Below are 19292 nucleotides of genomic sequence, written 5' to 3' on the forward strand. Positions count from 1 at the left end.
TCAGCTCAGCCAACCTGTGTGGGTCTCTGCAGTGCAGCATATCCCATCTCCTTGACCAGAGCTGTAAACTGGTGACACGCACACTCGGCTGCTTGGTGCAAGGTGTGTGAGTTGTGTTCCCCGAGAGGTAGGAGGCAGGTAGGCAGAGGAGATGGAGGGCTTCCAGTAAAAGCTGTGCAGGTTTGCCCTCAGGGCAACACTTTAAGGAAAACAAACTGATATTCTAACTCTTTAATTTATTCTACTTTCAGGCTGTTCAACCTTGAAAGCAGTTGTTTATAATGAAAGCTTTATTGTATTATTTTATAGTATTCCTTGTTAGTGGTTCTACATGTGATCCTTACATATACACATACATTCTTAGAATGTTGTCATATAGTGTGAAGTGCAATGCATCCTAGCCATCCATGCCTTATTTATTAATTAATTCATTTGTTTATTTATTTATTTATTGTTTAAAATGTATGCTTATTTTAATCCTTGCCTGGCCCTTGTGTGTGTCATAAATGAAGTGGAAACACGAGGGTGCCAGAGTGCCAGTGTGCGCCTTGGTCCATGCACACTGATAAAAAAAAAAGTTGTCTGAATTGTCTGTTTCTGAATCTACGTCGTCAGATGAATGATTCACAAAAAAACTCTTAAGGTAAGCTTTTTATGAAGAGATCAAATGAATAAACGCTTTTGACTAAAGCAATCTAAACCATCTGGAAAGATGACCAACTGACAGAAAGTCAATTAAACACACAGAAACCTCAAATTGAAAGCTTACCCTCCTGAGTGCATGCCTTTACAGACATGGCTCTTTCCTTTCCACTAACATGAAGAGCGCTGACTGTAACCAGGTACTGAGTGCCAGGAGCCAGGCCGGTCAGCAAGGCCTGTTTGCTGGCCTTGCTGGCTGTTTAACACCAAAGTCTGAACTGATCCGCTTGGAATAGTTCCATATTCAACCACATATCTAAGGACTCGGCTGGCTGCAAGGGACCCCAGCTCACACGGATCTGATGTGGGCCGGAATCTGACAGGGAGACCACCACTGGGCTTAAAACATCTGAGGAGAGCATTGGAAGAAGGGGGACATTAGACACTGAATACTAATAATACATGTCCAATGTAAAAATGAAAATACAAATGTCTTCAGTTTCATGACAATTAAAAAAACTCCTTCTACTAAGCAGGATCTTAAAAATGACCAAAATATCTGTAACAGCAACCAAATGGAGTATATATGTCAGTTTTTATGCAGTTCTACTACCACTCTTTTGCTATTTTATACTATACAGAAAGAATGATTTCTCGAGTGCATTAAAGAATAATCAAATCAAATCCAGTGCATCCTCTCACCTGGAAGTGTGTGAAAGCTGACAGACAGTGTGTTAAACAGCCTCTGGTTGGACTCTGGGCAGAGGAAGGCTTTGTAAGAAGTGTCAGGCTGCAGGTTTATTATCTCTGCCCAGCTAGAGTCGCCCGGTAAAATACGTCTAATCTCAGAGTCTGATATCAATTCAGAGATGTAGTAGAGTTCATAGTAACCATCGCCTGTGCTCAGAACAGGACGCCACTACAGCACGGCACTGGAGGAAGTCAAGTGAACTACACGCAGCATCTCTGCTCGAATTATTTCTACAGATAAAAAAAAACAAGAGGAATGACAGTTAAATGAGAAAAGACCAAATATCAACACTGAGTGAATAATTTTTCAGTTCTATTTCAAACACACACATACCGATGATTGCCTCCCTTAGGTCCTCAGTGATGATTTCAATGTTGTTTATGTCGACAGAGTAGAGGTGAGACTCCAGAGGTGGTGTAATTGCACGCTGTAACACCTGATAGTTGCCATGTACTGTAAACACAGCTAACACATAAACTCCCTGCGCCTTAAGCTCTGTCATCAGCTCATCCACATCGCCAGGCTGCACACCATCAGTCAGCCACAACAGTATCTTTGGAACATTATTCTCCATCTTTGACAGAAGCTCGAGGGCGACTCTAAGTGCAGCTTCTGTTTTTGTGTCTCCCTGCAGCTGGTTGACTCTCCGCAGAGCTTTTTGCAGGCTCTCCTGAGTGCTGTGTACATCCAGGCTGAACTCAAGGTTTGGTTGTGTGCCCACCTGTAGCAGGCCGACTCTTACGTGCCCACGGCCCAATGTGAAGGGGTGAAGGAGCTCAGCAGTAAACTGCAACAAGCGGGAGAACTCATAGTTTGCTATACTTCCCGAAGAGTCCAGTAGGAGGAGTATATCCCCTTCACAGCAGTTTATCACTGTGCACAAACAGGAGGACAAACGCCATGTCATTTTTGTTTCATTGAAAGGTATTCTTTCACTCAAACCAGTAATTACTTTGTTTAGGGCCACCAAAAAATTCCCCTTTTTAGGAATATGACAAGTTTTTTTTATAAATGGCAACATTTTATACTCTGCATCAAAAAATATTCAGTTAACGTATTTAAGTTAAATAAAAATGGAAAATGAGACATGGGAATACAACAGGTAAGCTTGGAAAGAAGTTGTTGATTTAGAGTAATTGCTCCAACCTTGAATAGTAAAAATCACTCAGGCAATAAATGCAGCACCACACCCTTGCTGGTGGGTACACTACATATGTTTTAAAGCTGAGCCCCAGTTTGGCTGTAATATGTCTAATGACGTCATTATTTGGAAAGACAAATTTTTCCAAAGCGTGGTACAGTTAATACTTTTTAATCCTTTGTTCCATGGGACGTCACCAAACAACTAAAATCCAGTTTGCCCACCTGGATCCTTGTCCCCTAAAGCCCCAAAAACAGTGAAGGAAGAAAGTTAAATAATACCCTCTGTCATGTACTTTAATAGCCTATTATTATCATTATAGTTATTATTACTAGTAGTATTATTAAATAATAATTTTATAAAAATTCCTTGACGCATAAGAGCCATTTTAGGTGTGAGACAAAGAGAGATTCTAACAACTTCATTTTACACAGTTAAATATTGAAGCTGCACTTACAGAGGCATTCAGATATTGCGAATATGGGACCTATTCAAGACAGATAAACTGATCTGTTTCCTAATACTGACATTAAAATGAATGTCAGTCATTTAGCACAGCCATTATGACTATGACAGACAGTTATTTTGATAATAATACACTGTGAATATCGACCATAAAAGACACACCCATTATGCCCTATAATTAAAAGTAATGAAACAGTGCAATGCGATCAACTTTGTATTTGTCCACGAGGGTCCCTGTCTTGTCCATGCTTCATTCAGCAACAGATCTGTAGCCTACCTTTTTTTATGATTTGTGTTGTTGTATATAACTTATATAATGAACTCACCTGTGGCAGGTAAAGAAACCTGCATGTTGGCCTGCCGTATGATCGCCCACAAAAGAACACAGCTCAATAGAAAGGACTTCTTCATTTCTCAGCAGTATTTAAAAAAAGATACTGTGATGATCAGTAATAACTCAGGCAGGTGAAAAAAAAAATTGTCCAGTCTGCCTTTCTGTAGCCGCTTCCGCAGGTTTTATGCCCCTTGTGAACCGAACTTTTGTTTAGTCGTGAATATGACTCCACAGACAGTATTAACCCAGGCGATGCTGTTTTGTGCTTTACTGTTAGATTATTTCTCTCATAACTCACAAGCGTTCTTCACTTTTTTAGACAACTCCTCCTCCTCCTCCTCCTCCTCCTCCTCATGCAGAGACAGGAGCCAGAGCTTTTTTTGATTCTGCTTTTAGATACATCTGTGGTAAAACACGTTTGTTTACAAACCACACTGGTATCCTTCATCAGTAAAATGTGCTGACGCCAGATTTTAATCAAGACAAATATTTCATGTGCAAGTTTATCAGACAGTATGTCTTCAGGCTTACACATCCAGTTGGCTCAAGGCTGCACGTTTATCAAGAGTGTACACAAATGTTCTTGCTTTTATTATTAGTCTGATTTACGATGGAAGAATCATACTGTATAATTAACGGTGGATGTGTTTGTATACTAACTGCTTCAAAAGTTTACAAGTATTGTTACAAAGTCCATAGTTTAAATGTTTACTATGTAGTTCATTAGATAAGTTGCTATAAAGTTGTTTTTCATATTTGTATAGCTCAGGTGGATTACAAAGTCTGGATTTTTAGATCAAACACTCAGGTCACACTCAGCCTCACAACTGTGTGGGGGAAGAGTAGGTCCTCCTCTCCTTGTTGAAGTTTGCTTTTATAACTCTTACTGCAGCACTTTGAAACTTCCACTTACTGATTTTATTCATTCTGTGTATATTAAGTGACAAATCAACTGCCACTTTAGCATCCCAGCTTATTTGCTTGTGATAGTCCATGAGCTAATGTTCCTTGACCGATTAATCAAAAGAAGACTGCTGAAGAAGACATACTATGAATTCTTGCTGTCAGGCAACATGAACTTATACATTAATAACTAACTACCAGTTCTTCATTTTCTACACTGTAAAAGAATCACGGTCTAGTTTAGCACAAAGCAGGGATAGATGCTGTTGAAAAGCCATTTTATTAACACCATGTTGATGAGCTCTGGCTCTGCTGAGAAGTCCTACTGATTAATTTCCAGATTAAAGTGCTGTCAGCCCTCTGCCTTTGCTGCACAAATTAACAGGATTTGTTATCACAACAGCACAGGTTTACAAGAATATCGACCACACAGGACAGGAATTAAGCTGTAACCTACTTTCCTTGAAGACTGGATGATTCCATTATGGACATGGTCATAAAAAGGGGAGTGAACATCATAGCTTCCAACTTTGAGATGTAGAGAAAGCCCTCAAGCAACAGCTTTGATCCAAAAATACCTCTTGTAAAAAAACAGGGAAAACATAGTAAGGAGGGCACTTAAAGATATTGATTAAAGGCATTGACTGAGAGTACACAGAACTATGGATGGAGCATTTCCTTCCTTCGTTACCTTATCATCTGTTGTCTGGTGCGTGTAGAGGCCTGTAGTACCACCAGCCCTCCATATGAGATGGGAAGCAGGAATTTCCCATGAAGATTTTGGCAATGACAGTTTTCTCTTCATGTTTGGACGCACATCTTCATGTGCATAATATATGTTTTTGTTTGTCTGGCTATTTGGGACAGAGTGTTCTCTTTTTAACTGAATGCCAAAGGCAACGACATGCATGCTATGCAACATATTCCCGGGGAATTCATGGATTTTTAAAAGGGCAATGTTTGAAGAGCTGCTGGAAACCTCACATAAAACATGTTAAATCTAAACTGTCACGTAGCATCTCAGTCCTGTGTAAAGCAAAGCATATATTGGATCACAAATCATTGCATATTCTCTACTGTTCAATGATCTTACCTTATTTAAATTACTGTGTGGAGGTCTGGGGGACCACTTACAAAAGATCACTGCTACCACTAGTCACACTTCAAAAACAAGCCATAAGAACAATCAATAAAGCAGGATATTATGATCACACCAATCTCCTTTTTTTACATTGCCGTACTATAAAGTTCATTGACCTGGTTGACTATCAAGTGGCACAAATCATGTTCAAAGCAAGAAACAAACTGCTACCAGGTAATATTCAAAAACTTTTTTTTGACAGAGAGGGGTTATAATTTGAGGGAAAAGTTAAATTTTAAGATGCTAGCTGTTCGCACGACTTTAAAAAGTCAATGCATTTCAATTGGTGGTGTGAAACTATTTCTAAAACAATGGGTCAGATCATTTTTTCTACCATCACTTCAAATAAACTGGACCACCATCATTTTAATTTCTTTTTAACTTATTTTTGTATTCACATTTTTGGCACAGTAAAGATTAAGGAAATAGCATATTATATATATATATATATATATATATATATATATATATATAAATAAATACAAATAAATTCAAATAATAATAGCCTTTGGCTTTGTGTGATATTGTGTTAATATTCTTGTACTTCGTTCTCTTTCCAGTCCATTTCATGAATGTACTCATTACAGACCACTTTGTCAAGGAATAATTTAAAGGCTCTATATGTGATTTTTTTGATCCAGCAGATGTCGCCCTTGAGCACCAGCATGAAACCAAATCAACTTGCGCTGCATTGTTGTGTTAGCATGCTAATGCTAGTGATCTTTATTATGCTCGTATCTTCACACTGCATGTAAATTTACCTGAAATGAGCGTGATCTAGAAACACAGTTAAGCAGTGAGTACAGTATGTTATTCTTCTTTTCTCTAGTCCCTCAATTAAACAACTTTTATACGCGAGGGGAGGAGTCAGCCGGCCGTCCTGGCGACGTAAACAAAGTGAAGATAGGACTCTGAAAACTCTGAAAACATCACAGTGGGACAGTCATGACTCACAGAGTTATTTTCAGAGGATATACTTGATTTATATTATATTTAAGTGTGAAAAATCACATATAAAGCCTTTAAAGGCCACATTATCAGACCAGCAATAATTTTATTAACCTGTTAATATTTAATAATTGCATGTTTGGATAATTTCTAGAACATGAATACTTCTTTAACTTGAAACACTGTGTCCGAAATCACTCACTATTCACTAGTGAATATGTAGTCCACTCATTGTATCACACAATGTATTGTGAAAAGTAGTGTACAACTGATGGTCACTATCCAAGCCATATATAACATCATGCATTGCGGTTCAAAGCTTTTTGCGTATGGCGTTTGACTCAGACGGACGATAGGAGCCATCACATGAACACAGAAACACACATTTTTCATATTTGGGCATTTTTACTGAAGTCATAATGATGATGACAGGCAAGAGATCAGAGTCTGTAAGTACAAAAAAAAAGAGTTTTGGTGAGAAAATATGTCAAATCATTTAATTGATAATTAAGTATTTTACATTTATTTATTATTTTTAACTGCTTTGTGAAAATATCTCAGTATAATATACGTATCCACTGAAATTCATGTTATTTACAGTTATTATTGATCCTCGGCCTGGAGTTTAGATGCATGTTTAAGTTGTGCGACAGCAATGAAGTCACTGTCTGCGGCGGGAGAGTGAGCAATAGTGCCGAATGATTGCACTATATAGTCCACTAAATATAACTCAGTGTACAGCGAGGAGGGAATGAGTGAGTGATGTCGGGCACAGCCACTGTATAGACTTTTATAGAGGAGCCTGTTTAGTGATGGCCCTCTGGTATCGGCTAGGCTGTTTTAGAAACCGCGTACTACATACTACTATCTAAATAAGTATGCAGTATATACTGTTTACTGCATACTGAGTTCGTACTGCCAGTCGTCGGTTATTTTGCAGTATGCTTGGCACGGTCAAACTGGTTTCCGGTCCTGGAATGTGGAAGTTAACAACAGCCCATCTGGAGGTAATTAACATAATTAAAAAAACAAGTCTACAATCTCTCAAATATTCATTTATACACAATGCCCTGGGTTGAAATATGATTGGCATGCTATTAAAATTGTAGAATACTTTTCAGACATTCAGGTTTAAATTTTACTCAGCTGTGAATAATATGAAGAGCAAGCCAAGGACCCTGTAACTGCAGCTGCTTGTCCAGCTGGGACACAAAGTCTGAAAAGCAGGTAATACATATAAATATATGAACATGTCATATTTGTTATTGGTTCATGTCCATAATGTGGAAAGATATTCAGTCACCGCCACCGACGAGTTCAAACAGCTACGCTCCGGCATTTTGATCTCTGACCTGGCACTTTGCATTGTGGGAAACAGTATGCGAGGTAGACTGGTCCAATGCATACTGTACATTTTTCCCGAATCAGTATGACATCCTGGTATTTTTGGCATACTGCATACTGCATTTTGGCCAAATCAGTATGTACTAGTAGTATAGTATGTGGTTTCGAAAACAGCCCTGGTTTATTCACAGCTGATTACAGTCAGCTGGCGTCTCAGATGTAACACTGGTCCTGACAGTGGATAGCAGCTCGGCTCTGAGTCCAATAAAAGACTGACAGTGTGACGTGTCCTGGTTAATAATGAAGAGTGCTGCAGAAATCATGAGTGCTGCATGTTGTCAAGGATTCTTCATTGTGACACTGGAGCAGAATAACAATCAAATTGCCGGAAAGCACAAAATGATGAACTGAAAGCTGTTTGAAGGCAGTAGGGGCATGCTAGGCAGGTTTAGCGATTACCACCCCTTGTTGTTTTTATGCCCATATTTACACATCCATCATACATACAGAAATATTTAAAACCCTTGAAATCATCGTCATCAGTTTTGGTCTTTTGTCTCTTGAGTAGAGAGACAAATTGTCACTTTTCTCATCGTCTCATCAGAAATCTCTACAGGTGTGTGCCTTTCCTAATCAAGTCCAATCAGTTTAATTAAACACAGCTGGACTCCAATGAAGGAGCAGAACCATCTCAAGGAGGATCAGAAGAAATGGACAGCATGTGAGTTAAATATGAGTGTCACAGCAAAGGGTCTGAATACTTATGACCATGTGATATTTCAGTTTTTCTTTTTTAATAAATTTGCAAAAATTTCTACATTTCTGTTTTTTTTCTGTGAAGATGGGGTGCTGAGTGTACATTAATGAGAAATAAAATGAACTTTTTTGATTTTAGCAAATGGCTGCAATGAAACAGAGTGAAAAATGTAAAGGGGTCTGAATACTTTCCGTACCCACTGTATATATATATATTATTATTTATTTTTTTCTTCCCATTAACTCACTCATTCACTCTACCTTTTCAAAAAATTAATGCCTATTTCATTGAGGAAATGGTAAATGGACTTGAGCTTATATAGCGCTTTTCTAGTCTTCCGACTACTCAAAGCACTTTTTACACCACATGTCACACACACTCACTCATAGCCTTTCACACACTGATGGTAGTGATCAATGTGTAGTATCATCAGAAGTAACTAATCCATTCATACACCACCACTGAAGCAGCGGGGGCAATTCAGGGTTAAGTGTCTTGCCCAAGGACACATCGGACATGTTACTCAGCTGGGGATCGATCCCTCGACCTTCCGGTTGAGCGGCGACGACTCTACCAACTGAGTCACAGCCACCCTATTAGCTGATAGTGGTTTAAATTTTCACTCTTTTTATTGTATGCATGTATGTATGTATGTGTGTAATTGTGTGTGTATGTATATGTGTATAGTTAATTTAGTTTTGAAATTGTGTAATTCTCTTTTCTTAGTTGTTTTGTTTTCTTTCTCTTTGTCTCTTAAGAGGTGAGGTCCCTTGTATAAGCCTGTTGGCTTCTTGACCTCTGTAAACCTCCTGACACACCTTTTATATTTTTGTAATCCTATTTGATGTGTTCTTATGTGTGCTATAGAAATACAATTTAAAAAAATGGCTATTTAACCTGGGCCTCCAATAAACAGGTCAAATGGGCTGGTGAAATGTGGTAAAATAAGTCGTTTTCACATATGCACTCCGGATAATATCTAGATATTTACAGGAGGACTTCTCCAGAGATTCTCCCGAACTAGTCGTTCACATATGCTCCTCACAGCAGGGGACTATCCCTGTCAGAGGGGAGGGGGGGAGACTATCCCTGTCAGAGGGGAGGTGGGGAGACTATCCCTGTCAGAGGGGAGGGGGGGAGACTATCCCTGTCAGAGGGGAGGTGGGGAGACTATCCCTGTCCACTGTCCTATCTCTCCACTGAAGGCACAAAAAGCCCAAAAAAACAAACAAACAAAAAAAAAAACACATAACTGACTGAACTATGACTGTCACTGCACATAGTCATTCAGAGGTTAACACTGGTAAGATGAATTGTCTTCGGTGTAAAACATAAATATAAAACAGTGTAGAAGGAAACTCTTGTTGTTTGTTAAATGTTGTGTTTTTAAATCATAGTATAATTCTCAATCTTAAAATGTAAAAAAAAATGTTTAAAATAAAGAACATGGGGCACTGGTGGCGCATTAGTTAGTGCACAACCAGCGCACCATGTACGGAAGCTATGGTCTTCCAAGCGGACGGCCTGGGTTTAAATCCGATCTGTTGCTCCTTTCCTGCATGTCATTCCCTTGTAGCCGTTATCAGCAGCCACGTTTTACAACCTCTCTTCCTGCAGGACTCAGGACTGTGGATTAACATTACTTTTACCAAGGAACAAAGGAACTGATCAATGACTTAAGTCTCCCTCTCAGACAGGATATTATGAACTTTTACAATACCTGGAATAAACAATCAAGCGGAAACAGAACACTCTGCTATCTATGAATTGACCCCTAAGACATGAACTGTGACCGAAACCAGTCTCTGCAAAGTCGTAAAATATGCCTTATTAAGAATGTTGACTGTATAACATGGTTTTGTTCACCTACAGGCTGGGATTGACTGAGGATGTTCCCAGATGGTGTGACTTTCATCTCAACATGAATCCGATAGAAATGTTTGTCTAAATATATGACGTGAACCTACATCAACGTGGATCTGATAGAAATAATATCGAAATGAATGTATGGTGACGTGTATGAAGTAATCAGAGTGGTCCGTAGAGCTTCCTAACAGTGCTGTCTCCACTTGTCTCACTACTGATATGTTTAGATTCTTATTCTTAATCTTATTGAGTAAACTCGGTTTAGTTTAAACAAATCCTCCGGTCAGAGTCACCCGTGGGCAGCACCCCTCTTTGCCTGCAGACCCCCCTCCTCCCATCCAGGTGATAAGAGTTCACACTGAGCTCAGATCTTTAGTTATCTTTTTTTTTTGGTTTGTGAAGTTTAGAGCTTCAGCTCTTGCTCGCTTCTTTTTGGACTTCGATCCGAATCACTTCTTCTCTGCCGAACTTTCTTTTTCACGCACAATTTTTGGAACATCAATTCTTTCTTTTTTTGGTTTTTGAACTTTCTTCTCCAAAGTCTTCAATTTTGAACGGCAATTCCTTAATTTGGATTCATCAAGATGGCCATCCGGTTAATCTGAATTGGAAATCGACGTATCAAAAGACTCTGTAATATTTTCTTCCTGTTGGATCCTCTTGGAGCTTCTGAGACGACGTCTGAACCGATGTACAATCTCCATCCCAGCTGCATACTCCGACCAAGGTGTCAAGAGCATCTAATCTGGCCCGTGGACCACTTTGGGCCTGGAAAGAACCACTTGCCAGAGACTGAAAAGCGGGACCAGCCGGCGGAGTTCAATTGAACACATCTCACAGTAAGACTGCTGGTGGCAAGGGGTGTTGGAAGATTGAGTCTTGAGTCGTGTCTATTCAGAGCCCTCCTCCAAATAGAATCCCAAAATTTCTTTATCAACTTTTTCTTTTTGACCATTTTCTGATTAAGTCATTCAAACAATACCGCGTCTTATCTCATTACTAAATATATTATGTCACCATACATTATAATTGCATTATCCTGATCTTAATAATCATATTCTTTATCTGTTTCATCTATACATTATTTTTTTTAGTCTCTGTTTACCCCTTTTATATTAAATTTTACACATAGAATTCAGGACTTTGTCTGTGTGTTTTCTTGTTTAACATTTCCAGAACTTACTTCTTTTAAGATATGAAACTGACTGATTAATTAATTAAATTATACCATTAAAGTTATTTTCTTCCTTTAACAGGAAGTAGTGCCCCCTTCTTTTAATCTGAGGTAAAATAAAGATATGACATCTTAATAAAACAATAAAAGACAGATATTTGCCGCTTTTTTATTTTCTTTAATTGTTGTTAATGAACCTACTGTTAGACCATAGACTGTAAATAAATATTTGAGACATCCAGAAGAATTCAATATTACAATGCATACAGTTCATGGTTGTTAAAAAGAGGAATGGCTGTGTCTTATATTTTCTGATGTCAACAGCGATGTGGGTGAACATGACCATTGAAGGAGATATATTTTATATTTATCATAGAATCTTTATTTTCTATAGAACCCTTTGAAGTCATGGCGTCGTCAGTGACCAGTGACGGACTGTCAGTGGAACCCACAAAAAACTGCAAGTATTACAAAATTGTATTTTAAGACTGGCATCTATTATTAGAGTTGGGGCTACCTTGTTCAATATTATCCCTGCAGATGTGGCTAATAACAAAAAACACCCTGAGGTGTCACATGTAGTTAACTGTACATTTTGTCTCGTCTGAGGCATTAATTGAACACCTTTGTATTTCTCCTATAGACACAGTGTGGCTTATTGGTGACAGCTGCGTCCGTCGAGGTGCCCAGAGAGCTGCAGAGATGGAGGGAAGCAACCAGGGCCTCAGCAACACCCGCATCAGTTGGTTTGGCTGGGGTGGCCTCTGATGGAAAGGCCTCCTTCCCTTTTTCTTAAACTCCCTGCGAGGGAGGTCTCCCCCGGATGGCCTCATCATCCACTGTGGGGGCAACAGCATGGGACATGTCAGTGGTGTCGTGCTGGTCAATATGATGAAGGAGGACCTTCATCAACTCCACGCAAGACACCCTGGCATGAAGATCATGTTGTCTGCCCTCACCCAGAGGTGCCAGTGAAGGCATGGCAGCCATCCGAGGAAGATTGACAAATCACGAAGATTTGTCAACAGTGTTATGGCTACATTTGTTGGATCAATAGGCGGTGCAATGACTGAGCAACCTCAAATTAGACATGCCAGTCCTGGGCTATTTTTAAAAGATGGAGTTCATTTCACACCTAGAGGAAATGATTTATTTTTAAATAAGTTTGCTCATTGCCTTAAAGACCACCTCCAAATACAGTGAAACTGCACTGGAATTTGAAAGTGGCCTTTAAGGCCTTTATTTAAATGCCAAATTCATAGCCCACTGCCATGGCTAATGTTGAGTTTTTTTAATATACTTTTGTTAAACATCCACTGATGTAGCCATGACACTGTTTCCCTCCCCCACAGCCAACGGGTTTTGTCACATCGCCTAGCAGCGTCCGTTGCAATGGATACGCTGTTAATTCTCTCACACCGCATTAGTTTATTTTCGGAAATTCGTGTCTGCTGTGTCTCTTTAGTGCAGAAGGCAAAAAAGATAAGAGTTTCTGCTGAAAACTATCATGAACACTCTGTCACAGGTAAACACACGTGCACACGCACGCGCAGAGATAGTCAGAAAACCACATGCTAAACTGAACATCAGTAGTAATAGTAAGTAAGGTCATTATTAGCCGAGGGTTATATTACTTTCATATGAACATTTCTGGTTGCCAAATTTTTAAATCTACTTTGATGTCATCAAAAATCATAAATCAATATATTGCCAGGCATACCATAGCTAAGAATAGCAAATAAAAGATAGATAGATAGATAGATAGATAGATAGATACTTTATTTATCCCGAGGGAAATTCAGGAATTCACCATTTCCACAGTATTGACAAACAGTAGGCAAAGTAGAGTGGAATGGACCAGATAATTGGAACAGCAGCCTATACATATTTCTATTCAAATCAACTGTGCTTTATTGACATGAGTTTCATAGATATTGTCAGGAATGTATACAAATATAATACAATATACAACCTAATTGGAAAGTGAACCATTGTCAAACATCCGTCCTTTTCGTACGGTTAAATTCCCTTTAACACCACCACCAGGTTAACCAGCACAAACTGGGCCATGATGACGAAGTATAACAGGGAGACCCACGACATGTACCTTTGACAGACATCTTCATCGACAGGACATTTCATCAATGTGTCCTGAAAAAAACAAAACACAATCAGCTTGTAGAGAAGACACATGGTCAAGTATTGTACAAAGTGTCAGCTGGGTGTTGGACAGTAAAAATAGATGACCATGCCCAAGAGGTTGGAGGATTAGCTAGATCTGTATGACACAAGCCTGAAAGGTATAGACTGTTTGTTTGATCTCTCATCTAAAGTTTGCTCTTCCACTCGCTCGTACAGAGCAGCAGCATCACAGGTCACTCCGTGTAAAACAATCAGAAGAATTCATTTAGAAAGTTCCTCTTTTGATTCCTCTGTCGCTGGAGTTTAAAAATTCCTGCTGCATTGAACACAACACAAGCAAACATCTCACAACAGTGACACTTCAGACTTGTGTCTGTGTGTGTATGTATCTGGTCAAACAGACACACAGACCTGCTGCTCTATGATGTAGGTTACAACAAGAGGGCAGACAATGTCTCATTATGTCTCTCTGGTCTTTACATATTTGATTATGGGATATAGCTGGGTGCCTACCTTGAGGATCCGGCTCCAATTGTTGCCTGTGTACACCTGGTCGAGTGTGAGGAGCGCTTTGCCAACATTCTTGAAGTTGGTGTGTTCAATCAAACCCAGACACGGATTATCATTGGTGCATTCTGATAAATACAGAGGAAAACTTTTGATTTAGCAGATAATTCATCCCCCAACATGAACTGTTCAAACTACATCAGCTTTCATTTCAGCACAACCGCGACCATCTGATCTGTTGCTCACACGTTTTTTTCACACTGAAAATCAAAGTCAAAATATGAAATCACAGGCTGATCAAGGTTTCACACTGCAGGCGGTGTATTGAAATTCCCTTTGCAGTAAGCTGGTGTGTAAATGTGTGACTTACCCAGCTTTCCAAACAGCTCCACTCCTACCGCAACATAGTTGAAAAGAAAGAAGGTGAAGAGGAGACAAAAGTTTCCAACCTGGAATCAAAATGCAGGTTAGATTTCCTGAATAAAAAGAAGATGAAGAAGGGCCAGGAGCAGCCCAAAGGTCCAGAAGTGCAAGTGTTTGTGCTGTTTCTATTTCAAAGGAATATAGTCACCAAACTGAAAATGAGATTTTTGTACTTCATTTTACTTCTCAAGTTCTCTCAAGTAATAATCAATGGGTGATGTTTTGGTTAGCAAGGCTTGATAAGCAACCGCTCAAAAGTGATTAACCTGCTGAATTTACTTAACAGTTAATTACTAATTAAATGTTTTCCAAGAGAGTACGATTACAGTAATTATTCTCATTAAATATTTTAAATGATTAAATCTTTGAAATGCATTCACAACGTATTTTCCTTTCACCCAGTCCTCCCCTCACCTTGTGTGATCCTTGTGTTTAAATGTGCACACCAGCTAGAGGCTCTATGGTCTAGAATCTCTATACTACCTTTCAAGTTCAGAATAAATAGTCTTTTTTCATTGATTATTTTATTTAAAATCCATTGTGGTGTAGATAAGATATATTTATTGTCATTGTACAATTGTATTGTGGTGTACAGAGCCAACATGACAAAAATTGTGTCACTGTCCAAATACTTGTGGAGCTGACTGTATAATCAACTAGATTACACTGCGTGCACAATTATTAGGCAAATTGTATTTCTCAGGATTAATGTTATTTTTGAACAAAAACAATACTTTCAGTCAATTCAAAATTACAACATGCTGATAATCTAAAATTTGTTCCTGCAGCTCCTAGGTTGCACTAGCCTATGTTAAAATGTTGCTTATAACGCTTATAAACAGAAATGCTTGGCTATAAATTACTCCTGTTATAATGTCAGACACCTGTGAGCTTTAAGACGCCGTCCAGCAGAAGTCCAACTGCCCCGTGAATTATACATATTCCTGAAAAAAAGTGAATTCAATGATACAATTAAATCTTTATTTAGAATGTATGCACAGAAATTGCGCATAAAACAGGCTGATGGAAACATATAAAATGTACCAGTCAGGAAGGGGGGGATTGGGACGCAAGTGCCCAGGGGTGTCTCAAAGTTATCCCAGAAGGATAACCACAAAATCAGGCTTCCTGACCTAAATAATGCACCAAAAAGGATTAACTAAACCATTGCTACCAAGCAGCTGACTCAAAACCAAAATTGTCCAGGAGACCCAGAAAACACGAAACAAAAAGCAAAGGCTGCCAGGGAGATCTTTGATAACACAAAAGACTGGAGTAGACACGAAACTATCCAGCACCCCAAGTTATACACACGGGGCCGTATCTGAATTGCCAAGTACATACTGAATCTTTCAGTAGGCAGTAGGCAGTATGCAGTACGTATTCCACGTAATTGTATTTTACCACCCACAATGTTGTGCGAAATTTAACGTAAATCATCACGTCTGCCTCCAAATCAAAAGAAAGGAGCGTGGATTAATTGACTCAATTTTTAATCTAGAGTTAAAGTCCCATCTGAAATAGCTACTTTAAATTAACAACAGAAAATAAAACAAATGTCTGCAGTACCTACTATCTGTGCTGCATACTGTTAGTACCTACTATTCAGTATGCACACACAGTAGGCAGATATTTGTGCCTACTTCTTCTGATTCATTCTGTATGGAAGTGACGTCATTTACGTTTCCCGAACCGGCCGCATCCACCCGTTTTTTTTTTTGGTTTTTTTGGTTTGTTTAGCATCTACAGTCAGGTAAACAAAAAACAATATCACTATGTAAATCAAGTAAAAGGCAGATTAAATAACTAAATCACATACAGTACATAGAGGAAAGTACAAATGAAAGACAGTAATATAAAATAAACCAATAAAGATGCATTTAAATAGTTAAATCATTATTTAAATAGAGGGGGAAAGGTTTTATAATAATGCAGACATTTTTTATATAGTCTGTTGTTAATTTAAAGTAGTGATTTCAGTCGGGACTTTAACTCTAGATTAAAAATTTCTTAAATTAATCCACGCTCCTTTGTTTTGATTTGGAGGCGCACGTGACGTGAAGATTTACGTTTAATTTCGCACAGCATTGTGGGTGGTAAAATACAATTCATTTCCTGAAAGCACGCATCCGATCCATACTGCATAAAACCCGGAAGTTAGTATCCATACTGAAATGTTCAGTATACTGAGGTGGACCCAAAAAATGCATACTGAATGACCACGAAAGTTCAGTATACTGAAACTCCATACTGAATAGTACGTACTGCCTACTGAACAGTGGCTATTCGGAAAGGGCCAGGGTATATGAAAACTCCCCACACCTGGGCTTAATCAAAGCCAATCAGTGCCACACACAACTGATTGCAGTGAGTTGATTCTCTCACCACTCTCACTGAGCAGAAAGAGTGAGTGCTCTAACAAGAATAATAGTGCACACCTTTAAGCTAAAAGGATTTAGGCCAAATTCTTCATTGCAGGTGCACAAATCCTATTCTATGAATCACAAATTATATTTTACAAATCACAGATTAAGAAACTCATACGCTCACTTTTTGCTACAGTTGTTGCAGTGAATATGGTGCAAAATATATTCACACACCCGTTTTTTTAAGTCATGCAATGAGAGTTGCACACCTGTAAAATACTTTGTCACAAATATTTTTTTTTTTCTTGGATATTTTTCTAGCACAAACACATTGATAACTACAACTGCTTGAATCTGCCGCTACGAGTCTCAAATGCTGGTTTTTCAGTCACAAATTAAAAAAAGTTGGCGCCGCCCCTACCACTACAGGTACACAAATCACTTTTGCGCCACATTTACTGAGATATTTGGTGCAAAAGTCATCTATGTATCTGTAGAGCTAGTGGGGGTGGGAGTTTGCCTTGACCACTCCCCAAACAAATTTCATTGGTTCCCCCACTGTTGTTTCTTCTTCTGAGTTTTCTTCAGCTTTAAACCAGAAAGCTAACGTTTTGCTAGCGAGATTTAAAGTCAATAACTTGGCGTAGTATTAACAAACAGTAAATATAATTTGGTCGTATGTTTAACTACAATACTATTTAGCTATCCAGCCATCCTATTATCCCCAAATCAATAACAAGATTTTCACGAACATGTGTAGGCTACTGTCAGCCGCAGCCTTATGTAACTCATAGATGTAACTATGTGGACTAAGCGTGTTGCGTACTCTAATGATGTACTAATGATGTTCCGTACGGATGACCCTTTTTCGCTGATTTCTGAATAAATACTTTTAGGCCATGAACAAAATGTATATTTGTGTCATCTTCAGTTCCCCCTTTGTCGGGAAGAAACTGTCCCAACTGCAGCTTGAGAGGGGAGATGACTAGAGTAGCGAAAGTTTCGACTTAATTTATGCTTCTATGCATGAAATGACTATTATATTATCTTGAGTTGTTAAATATATTACCTTGTTTTGAATTAATGCTTAGAAATTGTCATTTTAAACATCAATGCCGGACGATGACCACTAGGCATCACTTTCAGACCGCAAATGCAAGGCTGTCAACACTACAGTCTATGCTGCCCTACAAAGGCAAAATACCTTAACTCGCCAGAGTGTAGAACTGAGATAAATGACTTTAAAGTCTTTTTGTTATCCAGCCAAATGAGTTGCAGGCAGAATATTGGAAATGTGGCAATTCTTTGTCTTTTTGATCAGGTTATTAATGTACATGAGGTCAAACATGACCTTTGACCCTTATTTGGAAGTTAAAGGTCCCATATTATGCTTTTTCTGGTTTTATGTGCACTTTAATGTGTTTTCCAAGTGTCCTGTGCATGTTTAGGCACATCTATGTGCAAATTCAAAAAACAAAGCATAAACTGATCAGCGGCCTCGATCTGACAAAGCATGGAGATTTAACTGATCAGCAGGAAGAACTTTAAAGTAAATGAACTGATAATGAAACCAAGTAGCTCTGTCACTTACAGTCCTGTCATCAGGAGCAATTTGTACAACAGCCTTCATAGCTGTACTTTTACTTTTTTCTATCTTTAAAAGAGCCCTCACACATCACTTGATCTGTTTCTTGACACAACGATGAGGTGGTCTGTTTCATTTCAGGTGGAGGCAGCCGCTGAGGCAACCATTCAAAGTCTCACAGAGGAGATATTGAACTGTGGGCACACAGGATTAATCCATGTGGAGAAAAGGCAGGAAATAATCCGGTATGTTTGAGATCTTGGTGTTTAATGTGTTTTGGGTTTAATTGTGCTTGTGTATGTTGACATGTCTACATTTCACTAATCATAAAAGCTGCAATTCCTCACTCAAGCATCATCACCTTAAAAAAATGGTGAAGCTTTAAATTGTAATGTTTGCCATAATAGACTGAATGTTTAATGCTCATTTCCAGCTGTTGCCATTGTGTCATACACTGTTGCTTGAAAGTATGTGAACCCTTCATCTGTGAACAGCACTACAATTTTACACATAATTACAAATTGCAGTGTTTTCTTTTCTCCAAACATAATGCTTGAAATCCTGTTTTGGTCTCATTCACCACCAGATAAAAGTTATTTTTGGGGAACAGTAGCTTTGTCTTTGCAGCTCTGCCATGCACACTGTTGTTAAGTGTTTTCCTAATGGTGGACTCATGGACATAACATTAGCCAGTAGTTGCTTTGAAGTTACCCTGAGTTCCTTGGTAACCTTGGATTGATGGATTTCACCCTCTTTGGAGATGGTTGTGTCCCTTTTCCAGCCTGATTAGTACTTTCAACTCG

General features: G+C 38.8%; 1 pseudogene; it reads right to left on the reverse strand.

The window, feature by feature from the left end:
• On the reverse strand, positions 1–3586 carry LOC109984228 (von Willebrand factor A domain-containing protein 1-like; annotated as a pseudogene).
• Between the last annotated feature and the right edge of the window lie 15706 nt (positions 3587–19292).

The sequence above is a fragment of the Labrus bergylta genome, chromosome 5, assembly GCF_963930695.1.
Source record: "Labrus bergylta chromosome 5, fLabBer1.1, whole genome shotgun sequence".
Taxonomy (NCBI): Eukaryota; Metazoa; Chordata; class Actinopteri; order Labriformes; family Labridae; genus Labrus; species Labrus bergylta.